The sequence below is a fragment of the Anthonomus grandis genome, chromosome 8 (assembly GCF_022605725.1).
Source record: "Anthonomus grandis grandis chromosome 8, icAntGran1.3, whole genome shotgun sequence".
In the NCBI taxonomy this organism is placed as follows: domain Eukaryota; kingdom Metazoa; phylum Arthropoda; class Insecta; order Coleoptera; family Curculionidae; genus Anthonomus; species Anthonomus grandis.
The window spans coordinates 19,395,276-19,409,773 of NC_065553.1; the positions used below are offsets into that span (position 1 = coordinate 19,395,276).

Genomic DNA, 14,498 nt, shown 5'->3' on the forward strand with positions numbered 1-14,498 from the left:
CATTAGCATATTTTCTCATAGCTTATAACCGATTTTTACAATAATATAAATTTAAGGTTTATAGCACATAAAAAATAAATGCACCGAGCATTTATTAATCTTACGTTTACCGATAAATAACCTTGCGTCGTCGGCCTTATCACCGTAACCTTCCAAGATAAAACTGCATTTTTCGCCACGATTCTCGGGAAAAAAACTGCTGCCAAAAATAAGTTGTTTTCCAGCTCGATATCTGCATTAGATATCATTCAATAATATTTGTTTGGAAAAAATTGATTTATCTTTCAACAATATAAATTTATATTGAATTTATGGCTCATTGTTTTTGTCGGATAATTACTGTTTGATAGATTATATTTCAAAGTCGTGGAAAGGATAATAATTATTATTTTTTCAAGTGCTTGCATGTGAATTTAATTTACATATACCGGATTGCTTTTCTATGTGCGAGTCTGTTTATTACATACTAACAAATTTTTGGCGATAAATCTAATAATAGCTGATTTTATAGTCCTATTGTTTTTGAAAGTTCGCCAGACTTGCATTGTATGTGACTTAAATTTCATTTTTAACCAATTCACACTGTTCTTTTTAAAAAATGATACAATTGAGCCAAAACACACAGACTTTTCGAGTTCGACAAAGTTGTTTATCCAAAAATTTAAAGAAACTTGGCATTTGCAATTTGTAATTTCCAATTCAAAAGTACTCCAAAGGTTTCATCTGGATCTTATTGGTATGCCTCTTAAATAACTCTCAACAAAAAAACACACTTTAGAACTGCGTTTACTAGAATGAAATGATGGAATAGACTTTGAAAACATAATATATTTTTTAAACACTTTAAAAAAAAAATATTTTGTTAACATCACTAAAGATTGAATTAATCAGACAAGATATTAAATACTTGGAACTAAATTAAATCTTACTTACCCAAGAAAGACATACAAAATTAGTCTTAAAAGTCAAAAACCTGAATGTTTTTAAAATGTGGAAAAATAACTATAAATAAAAAATATACAGGGTGTTTCCTAACTACGGTACGAAACTATACGGGGTGAATTGTTAGGTCGTTTTATGAAAAAAAGTTCCTATGAACGTATGTCGGGAGTTGCTTTGTTTCTGAGATACAGGGCGATGAAGGTTCAAACAAAATAACGGTATTTTAAAAATACTATAACTAACCTTAAACCGATTTGGTTGAAATTTGGTGCAGTTATTTGAAGTTATAAGACGCTTATTTAGCTGTAACTAGATTGAAATTATTAGGTCCAGTGGCGTGTCAGTGGGCACCACATGCTTATTGTTGAGAAAAAAACAAGGCCAATAATTGTTTTGCAGCTTTTTATTTTTTTTTTGTATTTAAGCAACTAAAAATACAACTTTTTCGTATCTTATCTTATTATCTTCATATCTGGCTTTGTTTTCGAGAAAAAAATTTAAAGTATCTTTAACTCGTTCTAAAAATTATCCATGGACGACAACATGAAATAAAAACCAATTAATTCGATAAACAATTTCGACCTTAAAGTAAAGTACAAGAGCAAAATTTCCACCCTCCATCAATGCACGACTTTTTGGTCTCTTGTGTTTTGTTTACTATCATAATAAACATTCAACTTCTACGATTATTATTATCAGATTTTTGAAATACAACAAAATAACATATACATTGCTTCTTATGACAAATAATTGGCAAGTCCATTCAAGTACCTCCTTTGTACCTACCCTTTGGAGACCAGCTGACAGTGATAGAATTGCTATAAGTAAAATTCAGCTGTCAATTAGCAGTGATTCATTATTCCATCATGAATAATTTTACTAACCATGAAATGACCGACATGCACTTTATTTATGGATTAGCAAATGGAAATGCGGAAGAAGTACAAAGAATTTACCAGGACAGATATCCTAACAGAGTAATTCCATGTGCAAAAACATTTATAAAACTACATGCAAGATTATGTGAAACTGGGAGTTTTAATAAAAATATGGGTGGTGGAAGACCAGAAACTATAACAACGCCTGAACTGGAAGAAGCTATACTTGATGAGATAGAAGAAGATCCTTCCAATAGTATCAGGAAGATTGCACTGCAGCTTGAAGTCAGTTCAAAAACCGTTTGGAAAGTTCTAAAAAGAAACCTCCTGCATCCATATCACATACAGCGTGTACAAGCTCTACTGTTTCGGGATTTTCATCCAAGATTAATGTTTTGCAGGTGGTTAATTCATACGATGGCACACAATAATAATTTCCTACCAAATATTTTATTTACGGACGAGGCAAATTTTTCAAGAGATGCTTTTATGAACTTCCACAATGATCATTTTTGGGCCGACGAAAATCCCCACGTTATTAGAGAAACTCATTTTCAGCAACAATTTTCGCTGAACGTTTGGATAGGAATTATTGGTGACTACCTAATTGGCCCATTTTTTTTTACCGGCAAGATTAACAGGTGAATCCTACACGGATTTCTTGCAACACCATTTCCCACTTTATTAGAAGAAGTACCCCTACAAGTAAGAGTCAACATGTGGTTTATGCACGACGGGGCTCCAGCTCATTTCAGTGTTCTTGCTCGTCAGCATCTCGACGTCACCTACCCTAATTGCTGGATTGGACGTGCAGGACCTCAAAATTGGTCGGCTCGCAGTCCTGATATGAATTCCCTGGATTACTATTTATGGGGCCATCTGAAGGCTCTTCTTTATAAAACTCCTGTTCTAGATGTGAATGACTTGAGGAATCAGATAATTGTCAATTGCAATATCATAAGGGATACTCCAGGTATTTTTGAGCGTGTCCATGACAAATCGTTTGCAGTCGTGTATTTTATCAAAAGGTGGGCATTTTGCTCATTTACTTTAAGGTCGACATTGTTTATCGAATTAATTGGTTTTTATTTCATGTTGTCGTCCATGGATAATTTTTAGAATGAGTTCAAGATACTTAAAAAAATTTTTTTTCGAAAACAAAGCCAGATATGAAGATAATATAAGATACGAAAAAGTTGTATTTTTAGTTGCTTAAATACAAAAATAAATAAAAAGCTGCAAAACAATTATTGGCCTTGTTTTTTTCTCAACAATAAGCATGTGGTGCCCACTGACACGCCACTGGACCTAATAATTTCAATCTAGTTACAGCTAAATAAGCGTCTTATAACTTCAAATAACTGCACCAAATTTCAACCAAATCGGTTTAAGGATAGTTATAGTATTTTTAAAATACCGTTATTTTTTTGAACCTTCATCGCCCTGTATCTCAGAAACAAAGCAACTCCCGACATACGTTCATAGGAACTTTTTTTCATAAAACGACCTAACGATTCACCCTGTATAGTTTCGTACCGTAGTTAGGAAACACCCTGTATTAATACGTACGTAACTATATTATTTTATTATACGTATAATAAAAAATGACTTTGAACATCGGAAAAAGAAAATTGAAGGTAGCAATGAAGCATTATACGATTAATTAAGTCCCAGGTTTAAATAATGTTAATAGAAATAACATATACATGTTCAGAGTCTTAGACAAGTTACGCACAATTTTTAACAAGAAGAAGATAAGTTCAATGACTCAGATCTATTCAAATTTCTCAATACGTCATATTATACAATTCGACTAAAGGAACGAGATCTTATAAAGAAGAGCAACAGCTCCCGAATTGCTTTACAAAATTAATTGTTCCCTCTATGGTCACAAGAACTAATAGTTTACGTCTTCCTAGTCACATCTTTCAACAATGTTTAGTTTTTCCTTTTTTTTAAGAATCCATTTTTTGCCATCCTGTACAGGTTACTAATCTTTTAAGTACCAGTAAAATAAACTTTACCTCCTAGATATATCTATTTTCAAGTACAATCAACTATACATTATTATATTCTACGTAAAAAAATATATATATTCCTTTGTAATATAATCTTATATCCTGATAATATTTCTGGCGCCGAGTTGGTAATCTTATCAATTTAGGTTCTATCTATATTAAATTTATTGTAAAAATTAGTGGTTTTACCTGTGAAATGATCAGATTTTGTAACGGCTAAAGGGACTAACCCTAATCGAGACAATATTTTGTATTTGTTAAGATCACACAGTAATTATAATAATTATGATTTTGCTAACAACAATATAGGAAGTTTTAATAAGAATCCATGAAATCATAAAAATTTTCAAGATAATTCAACTTCTATCAACAAACAATTCAATTAACACTTTATATTGAGCTTGAAAAGTATTTAGGCATTTTGATGACCTGATAAGGCTCTAATTTAAGTGAAACACATATAGCCATGCCATTAATTAAACTGCAGCTAAATTATTTTTTAAGTCCATTTGAACATTTATTCTGAAAAATTAGGTTAATGAGGCATTCTTTCCATTTAATATTCCAAGAATCTTTTAAGTACATTTGATAATAAGGAAAATCCTTTAAAACAATATGCCGATGTATTTGGAATTTAATTAGGTTCAATTCCTTGGCATATTTTAAGTTATTCGTAATTTAGAGTTTAGTCATACCGGCAATATTTTATGTTTATCCGCCGTACATATAAAAACTTAAAAAATTTAGGGTAATTAATTTTCGTAGTTTTTTTTTTACTTTTCATAACTATGACATTTTTTTCTCCGCTTTTAAAGCTTTGAGCTTGAATACATTTCAAAAAGTTGGCAAAAAAATAGTTGGTTTCCTTTAATTTATGACTACTATATCCACCAAAAAACCACTGTTATCAATTTTTCGTTTAGCAATTCTATCTACGAATTTGAGAAAAAAACAATGTCCACCCAATGTCTTCTTAAGATCCTTCTAGATGACCACATCTCAAATGCTTCCAGTCGATCATTCATAATCTTCTTTAATATCCAAGATTTTAGAAACATCGAGAAAACGTAGCACCTCAGTATTCTGACTCTTAAGTTGTAAGTTAAGATCCCTACTGCTTTGTTAAATATGGTCATGTCCAATTCATGATGTTGAGGCCTATATGATTATCGAAAACATTATGCAGCTCTTGGCAACCGCGTATACCTGGGCAGCTTATATCGACGGCTCCGTGCAAGAAAGGAAGGGACCAGACTTCTCTTTAACACGCCGACGCGAAAGTAGCGTCTCTTCACGTTACGCAACAATGGCATGAATTATAATCGTTTGTTTTACGTTTTTCTTATAAGTTGTAATAATTAGTTTAAATAATACATATGTAACTGATTTACATTTCTACTTTAATAAATTAGTGTTTAAAGTAGTGGTCCTTCAAATTATTAAAATCGAACACGTCACGACAACGAAATTGGTTTCCACAGACCAATAAACATGGTCACTTCGAATCGGATGATATCGCCTATGGAATAATATGGTATGGATGGATCTACACACGAAGACAATTGGGTGAGCTCGTTCTTAATTTAATGCATTTAACCTAATTCCTAAATTGTTCTATCCTATTAGAGAAAGCAAGCTTCTATTATATTATTATCTCGTATATATACTTACTTTAAGACTGTATCGTATTTATCGTAACTCGTATTAACGTATATGGATATTTATTTATATATCGAAATAAATAAATATTTAAATAACAATCACGAAAAAATCGTACATCGTTTATCGTTTAGTTTATAATTTACAAGTTGTATCGTCTTTAACTCGTTTATTGAACATAAAATTATTTAATCGTTTAATCGATTGTGAGTGCCATTTTATTATCGAAATCTAGACAAAAAACAGCTCGTTTTCTCGTAAATAAATTTAAAAAAAAAAGTTAAGAAAACATGTCTCGTAGAAAAACAAAACAGTCATCAGAGGATGTTGATCCTAATGAAATTGAAATATTAGAATTAAAACACGCAAGAAAAGTTATCACGGATAGATTAAACAGATTCGTGGAATTTTTATATCAGGAACGCGAAAAAGACATTCTAAATTTAGATGAATTTCAAATCGAATGTCGGCTAAAAAGTGTCGAAGAGGATTTCTCTGAATTTGACAAAACTCAAACACGCCTAGAGTTTCTAGATTCAACAGAAATAGATTATCGCTTAGATACAGAATCATGTTTTTACAATCAAATTTCCCAAGCCAAAAAACTTATTTCTTTAGCTCAAACTGCGCTTACACAGCAAAAATTAGCATCCGATCCGCGTTATTTGGCGACGGAGGCAGCGGCAGCGGCTTCATCGTCACAAGCAGGCGTTCGCGTTGTTGCCAATAGTAAGATTCCGGATTTTGCTCTTCCTTCTTTTCACGGTAATTATGAGTCGTGGTATAGCTTTAAAGACGTTTTCTCTTCGATCGTAGGTAACAAGCAGGATATTAGTGACATCGACAAATTGTTAATTTTAAAATCATGCTGTAAAGACGACGCGAAAAAGTTAATCGATTCAATTGAGCTAACCTCAGATAATTATACTATCGCCTTTGAATTATTGATGAAGCGATATGAAAATCGTAGAGCAATAATCAACACGCACGTAAATAAAATACTATTTGACCTCCCAAACGTACAAAAAGAATCATCCTTTCATCTACGAAAATTGTTGGATACATTACACCAACATTTAGCCGCGTTGGAAAAATTGAAACTTCCTGTGAGACAGTGGGACGTTCTTCTAATTCCAATCATAGTGCAAAAATTAGACGATCGTACTAAGCGAGAGTGGGAAAACAAACAGACCGAACAACTACCAACTTTAGAACAATTAAAAGAATTTTTAACCAAAAAATGTTTCACGCTAGAAGCTGTTCAAGTAACAGACACTCAAAAATCATTTAATACGCAAAATAAAAATTCGTACAATCAAAATTCTCAACATAAAGTTGCACAAAAATATTTACAAAAGGGTAACAGACTAGTTTCTTGTCCTAATACCCAATTTCAAGACAACAATTACTCGAACGACAATAATAACTCGGCTTCAAAATTTAATCAAACAAATCAATACTCCGGCAAATTTGGTCAACATTTTTCTTGTTTCATTTGTAAACAAAATCATCCTATTTTTACATGTCCAATTTTCAAAAATCTTCCAATCTCAGAAAAATATGCTGAGATAAATAAAAATAAACTCTGTAGTAACTGTTTAAGGCCAGGACATTTAAAGGTAAATTGTTTATCAAGAGGATGCAAAATATGCAATCGTAAGCATAATACTTCTTTGCATACTAATGAAAATCAGATCCAAAATAAAAATATGACTTTGCTCGCTCAAACGTATCCTCAGCAACACGGTAACTTCTCAAATAATCACAATCAAACACCTTGCGTTTTTGCACAGAATTCAAATCCAAATTTTAGACAAATTCAGCATAATAAAGCGCCGCGAGGTCAGGGTTTATTGGAACCGGAAATAAAAAATAATCGTGAAGTTTCAAATACAAAAGTGAACGTTGAAAACCCACACGAACTAAATGATAATAATCAAAGAATGTTTACGTACACCACTTTAAGTACAAATCAAGTACTGCTTTCGACTTCATGTGTTTTGATTCAAGATAGTCAAAATAAATGGATAAAATGTAACGCGCTATTAGACTCAGGATCGCAGTGTAATTTGATGAGTCAATCTTTATTTAATGAATTAAATTTAAAAAGCGAACGAATTGATATTCCTTTATCGGGAATTAACCAAATAGAAACTAAAATTACTAGTAGAACAAAAACAACAATTAAGTCACGATTTAATAGCTTTGAAATGGATGTACAATTCTTAGTCTTGCCGCAAATAACTGAAAAATTACCGATATTTAAATTTGAAAAATCGGAAATACAATACCCGAGACATCTTGATTTAGCTGATGAGCAATTCAATACACCAAAACAAATAGACTTGTTATTAGGAGCAGGTATTTATTTTGATTTGCTACAAGAGGGTATTATAAAATTAGGTAAAAACATGCCAATTTTAAAAGAAACGGTTTTAGGATGGATATTAACGGGGAATTTAAATTTAAATACTGATATGTACCAAAGGCAAGTGTGTAATGTAGCTACAAAGATTTCAAATAAACAATTACAAGACTCTTTACTTAAATTTTGGAAAATTGAAGAGCTAGAAGCAAAAAATATATTATCAAAAAACGAACAGTTCTGCGAAGAATATTTTAAAAATACCACGAAACAAAATAAAGACGGTTCATTTATAGTAAAATATCCCTTTTTAGAAGAAGATAAAGATAGGTTGGGAAACTCGAAAATTACAGCGTTAAAAAGATTTAATAGCTTAGAAAAAAGATTAAATAGAAACGAAACACTAAGAAACCAATATATTGAGTTTATGGAAAATTATGAATCGTTAGGGCATATGACACTAAAGGGCACATTAGACACAGATAATTCAATTGATAATCGTTCATATTTTTTACCACATACGGCGGTTCTTAGGGATTCATCGCTGACGACAAAATGTCGCGTTGTTTTTGACGCCAGTGCGAAAACAAATACGAATATCTCATTAAATGACATCATATTAGCAGGGCCTACAATACAAGAAGATCTTTTTTCTATACTTTTAAGATTACGCCTTAGAAAACATGTTTTAAGCGCTGACATTAAAATGATGTACAGATGTGTTCAAATTGATTCAACTGAGCGTAGTTATCAACAAATTTTATGGCGTAAGGATTCCAAAGAAAAAATTAAAGTATTTGAACTAAACACTGTCACATACGGCACCTCGAGTGCACCCTTTCAAGCAACGCGTTGTTTACTTGAACTATCATTACAATATAAAGACAAGTATCCTCGTACTTCAGAAATTATACGTAAATCTTTCTACATGGATGATTTATTTTTAAGTTTAGACACGGAACAAGAAGCAATAGAAGTTTATCACGAAATATCTGAAATTCTATCTAGCGCAAATTTTGATTTAAGAAAATGGTCCTCTAATAATAAAAATATATTGAATTACATTGTAAATAATAGTAATAGTCAAGACGAAAATTTGGTTTTGTTTCATGACCAAAAGGAACTAAAAACCTTGGGAATCAAGTGGGATCCTAATGAGGATGTTTTAAAATATGCGGTTACACCTTACACGAATGAAAATAAAATCACTAAACGTAATATTTTATCAACCATTGCGCAGATTTTCGACCCCCTTGGGTTAATAGGTCCGTCAATCATTAAAGCTAAACTAATTATGCAGCAACTTTGGCATTTAAAGATTGATTGGGACGAAGATATACCGAATGACTTAAAAACAGCTTGGTTGGAATTTATCCTACAAATCGATTATCTTAACAAAATAAGAATTCCTAGACAAGTGTTATTAACAGGTATAAAAAATCTAGAATTGTACGGATTCTGTGACAGCTCAGAAAAAGCATACGGTGCGTGTGTATATGTAGGATCAATGAATAATAATAAAAACCAAATTAGACTTTTAACAGCAAAATCTCGTGTAGCACCTCTCAAAAAACAATCATTACCTCGTCTTGAACTATTAGCAGCACATCTACTAGCGGAATTAATTCACAAATTGCAAAATATTTTAGACATGAACATTTCCAAAATAACTTACTTTAGCGACTCAACAATTGTACTTTCATGGTTAAGAATTGAACCATGTCATCTTAAAACGTTCGTAGCAAATAGAGTAGCAAGAATTACACAGATTTCTGACGTCGAAAGGTGGAGACATGTAAGAAGCAAAGACAATGCTGCAGATATCATATCGCGAGGACTTAATCCTAAGGAACTTTCAAAAAATTACATCTGGTTTAACGGGCCAGAATTTCTTAAAAACAATAATGTTATCGAAATTCCTTATTTGGACAATTCAGATGAATTACCGGATTTAAAGTTAACATTGTTATTAGCTCGAGAAACAAATACGGTTAAAATCGATATCGATATTTTTGAAAGATTTTCCAGTTTCATTAAGTTGCTACGAGTATTTGCTTATATACTAAGATTCAAAGATCGAGTATTAAACAAAGTAACTCAATCATCTATTGAGTTAACAGTAACCGAACTTACCGAATCTCAACAAAAACTAATCAAATTAGCTCAAAGTGAATCATTCCCGGAAGAAATATCAAGACTGAACATTGGTAAAACTCTGAATAAAAATAGTAAAATTTTAAGTTTGCGACCTTTTCTTGATCAACATAAAATCGTAAGAGTAGGTGGTAGATTAAGTAAATCTGAAATAACTTTCAATCAAAGACACCCCATAATTTTGCCTTACAAACACAAACTTACCGATCTAATCATTTTAGACCAACACACAAAGTATTTACACGCAGGGACTCAGAATTTGCTTTCCATACTTAGGTTGACTTACTGGCCTATTAACGGTAAAAATGCCGTTAAAAGAATCGTCAAATCATGCCTAAAATGCTACAGAAATAATCCTAAACCGTGTAAATTTCTAATGGGAGATTTACCAAGTGCAAGAGTAAATCCCAGTAAACCGTTTTCGAATTGCGGTGTCGATTATGCGGGACCTATTTATGTAAAAGAAGGCACATTGAGAAGGAGTAAAATTGTAAAAACATATTTATGTATATTTGTGTGTTTCTCTACCAAAGCAATTCATATTGAATTAGCTAGAGATTTGACGACGCCAAGTTTTTTAAATTGTTTAAAAAGGTTATGTTCACGCCGCGGAAAACCGAGTGACATTTTTTCTGACAATGGGTTAAATTTTATAGGAGCAAACAATCAATTCTTAGAGTTATATAATACGTTAAATGATTGCAAACATAATGAAACGGTATCACGTTTTTTGTCAGGGGATAAAATAAAGTGGCATTTTATTCCTGCGCGGTCAGCACATATGGGCGGACTTTGGGAAGCCGCAGTTAAATCAGTCAAATTTCATTTAAAGCGAGTTATTGGCGACGCTTCTTTGACGTATGAAGAAATGTATACGGTACTGGTACAAATAGAGGCCTGCCTAAACTCACGTCCTTTAACGCCTATATCAACAGATCCAAATGATTTCCAACCCTTAACTCCCTCGCATTTTTTAATTGGCGACTCACTAGCCAGTCTACCAGAAGAAAATATAACCGATCTTCAGATGACCAGACTGTCCCGTTACCAGCATATGCAGCAGCTTTACCAGCAGTTCTGGGTGCGGTGGTCTAGGGACTATCTTTGTCAATTACAAACACGATCCAAGTGGAAGACGGATCAAGACAATTCCTTGAAAGTTGGTGCGTTAGTGGTACTAATGGACGACAATTGGCCGCCATTAAAATGGACAATGGCTCGAATTGTTGACATACATAAAGGTGCTGATAACATTGTGCGGGTAGTATCGGTGCGTTTGCCTAACGGTACGGTTTCCAAACGTGCAATAAACAAAGTATGCTTATTGCCGATTGAATAGTAAATATGAAGACTTTTTGTTTTGAAAAGCAGACTTTTCAAGGCGGGCGGCATGTTGAGGCCTATATGATTATCGAAAACATTATGCAGCTCTTGGCAACCGCGTATACCTGGGCAGCTTATATCGACGGCTCCGTGCAAGAAAGGAAGGGACCAGACTTCTCTTTAACACGCCGACGCGAAAGTAGCGTCTCTTCACGTTACGCAACAATGGCATGAATTATAATCGTTTGTTTTACGTTTTTCTTATAAGTTGTAATAATTAGTTTAAATAATACATATGTAACTGATTTACATTTCTACTTTAATAAATTAGTGTTTAAAGTAGTGGTCCTTCAAATTATTAAAATCGAACACGTCACGACAACGAAATTGGTTTCCACAGACCAATAAACACATGAATTAATTTCCTCATTACCTTCATTGACCATTGTTCCTAAGTATTTATATTTACTGACTATCTACTAGGTCTTCGTTGATCCCTAGATCTGTTGCTGATTTTGAGATTATCATAATGTAGTATAACAAACCCAGGTTCGTCCATAAAGAATGGATGAGATAAGTTTTTTTTTTTTAATAAATAAGAAAAAGATCGAACGAGAAAAAAATAAATAAATAAGAAACCAATACCCTCCCTACGTTGTGTTTTGTAATAGAATCACTCTCTCTTTTACTTACCTCGGATGCGCTTGACAAGACAAAATTAGGGAAACTTGAATTATTAGGATGGTATTAAAGAAAATGCAGTCTTGATAATACACCTACTTAGTTTATTTATGTAAAAAAATAATGCCGTACTCAGCCTGGAATTCACGAGGGGAAAGAGCACGGCAGAGAAACCCTCGATCTCAATTCCCTAAAAATCGAATCATGCTGAGTAATAAGTTCTTCCTTCGGTTAAAACAAAAAAATAAAGATAATTTATTTACTGTTCCTTTCTAATTCCTCATACATACTATCCATTTAAAACTGAAGAGAGTTGGGTTAGTTATCCAGCCATCACTAGAAGGTACTGAGGTCCCATACGGGAGGCTACCCAGCTATGAGTTGAATAGTTGAGTCAATATTCTAGGTATTATCACAGATAAATGGACAAATTCGCGAAACCTATATTTATTTATCTGTGGTATAATTTACGTCTGAATATTCACCCAGTCAGGGTCGAAATGTTAGTTAGATTCAACAAGGCTCTAGCTTACTTTTGAAACACACAAATAATTAAAAAAAAACTAATTTCGAAAATATACCTAAAATTCAGTAAATAAATTATCTCAGGTGATCACTTTAAATATTAATTTTCTCTTCAGCATGAAACAATTTTAGATAAATACATGCATAAGTTATTTCCTCCTATTCACGCAAAGTATTAAATTTATAAACATTAATAAAAATATATTTACACATTGCCTATAAAAAAAAAAACAAACAAACTAATAAGTTTTAAATTTACTAACCTGTAGAAAATCTAAAAAAAAAACCACTTCAACACAAATTAAATACGATTCAATAATTTTTTAAAGTAGTACCCTCGATGGCTGAGTTTTACTTTCTGCCGTTCCCTAGTCGCGCGACCGAAACATCTCCAAAAGGCACCGCCCAGAAATACTAACACAAACAACCCTCGGCGCATGAATAGGGCTGTCGGTATACAATAAAAAAAATTAAAAAGATTTTCGACAAAAAACGACGCGACATGCTGAATCCCAAATCTAAACGAGTATAAAATACTACGCATATAATTTAAAAATAGGTGGTTTTCTTCAATAAATTTGGTCTTTTTGATATATAAGTCCGCTCGCCGATCTAAAAAAAAATACTCATAGGATATGTAGATTTTTGAATAAATTATTAGAACAATTTTGGAAACTTTCTTTTTCTCTTCTTGAGTTCCTTTTTACAGCAAAAATCTTTAAATAACAAAAACAGTAGAAACAGTAAAATAACAACTTTTTTCCTTTATCAGGTGATATGAATTTCAAAGCTTTTATATTTTTGTTTTCCTGTCCGGTAAAATACAGGGTACGGCAGTGGAATGTAACGTTTTTCGCTACACTGTAGTGATTCGACATTTTGTTGTAAAAAGAAGTAAAAATCTGAAAAATAATACTTATTTAATGCAGTTTTTAATAGTTTATTGTTTTTTAAAAATTACAGATGGTAAATGTCCATTTTAAACACTATAAATCTTTAAATATTTTCTCGGACGTGGATCATAACTGTGTCTCAAAGTCTTCCATCAATTCTTATCTCCTCAGTTATGTTGTTCTTTAGATCATCGACTATGCGGGGCTTGTTTAGGTACACTTTAGATTCTAAAAATGCCCATAAGTAACAATCTGAAGCCTTTAAGTTACGAGAACGTGCTGGCCAAGCAAGGACTTCATTTCGGGAAATTAATCTTCCAGGAAACTTATTCCTTAAGTGCATAACTATTCTGGAGGTATGACTAGTTGCCCCATTCTGTTGAAACTATGTTTCGTGATTAAAGATCTGTCAAATTGTAAATCTTCGTAACATTAAGAAAGATTTGTAGCATTTGAAAATATCAGCATGAGGTAAGGGCACAGATGTAAATAGCTCCGCAGCGTGCTATTTACATCTGTGGTAACGGTTACAGTTTCATTGTTGTCTTTAAAAAAATATATGTTCCAATAATTCCAAAGATTGCAATGCTAAAGATTTTTCATTCAACTGCATGGTTGTGCCTACCAATATCGAAAGTTTTGTTGATTATCAAAACCCGATAAATTAAAATGAGCTTCATCCGTCATAATTAAATTATTCATAACATCTGCTTTTTTGCCCAACAAGCTTACAAATTCCTTGCAAAATGCTAGTCTGTTAGGTGGATCTTGGGGAGATAATTAATGCACAATCTGCAAACAATAACAAACACATCAGTCATCATAAACAGAACTTCCCCATACGTGATGCAGTGGCCTGTTAAAATGTGTCACATTCCAGTGCCGTATTCTGTATTTACTCACTTCTTTCAGGCATTTGTAGAATATTTTTTTAATTCTTCTGGGAACCAGTAACATATTCCCGGCATTCGAAGTTCATTTTTTAATTCGCCTAGGAATCAAAAACTCCTTCCAAGCATTTATAGTAATTTTTTTTATATTATCCTGGAAACCAAAAACT

At 32.5% G+C, this 14,498-nt stretch overlaps 1 protein-coding gene across 2 annotated transcripts in view; it reads left to right on the top strand.

Moving 5' to 3' along the window:
- LOC126739990 (autophagy-related protein 13 homolog) overlaps positions 1–14,498 on the top strand; it is a 66,066-nt gene that overhangs the window by 45,900 nt on the left and 5,668 nt on the right. The gene's annotated exons all lie outside the window — the stretch shown is intronic.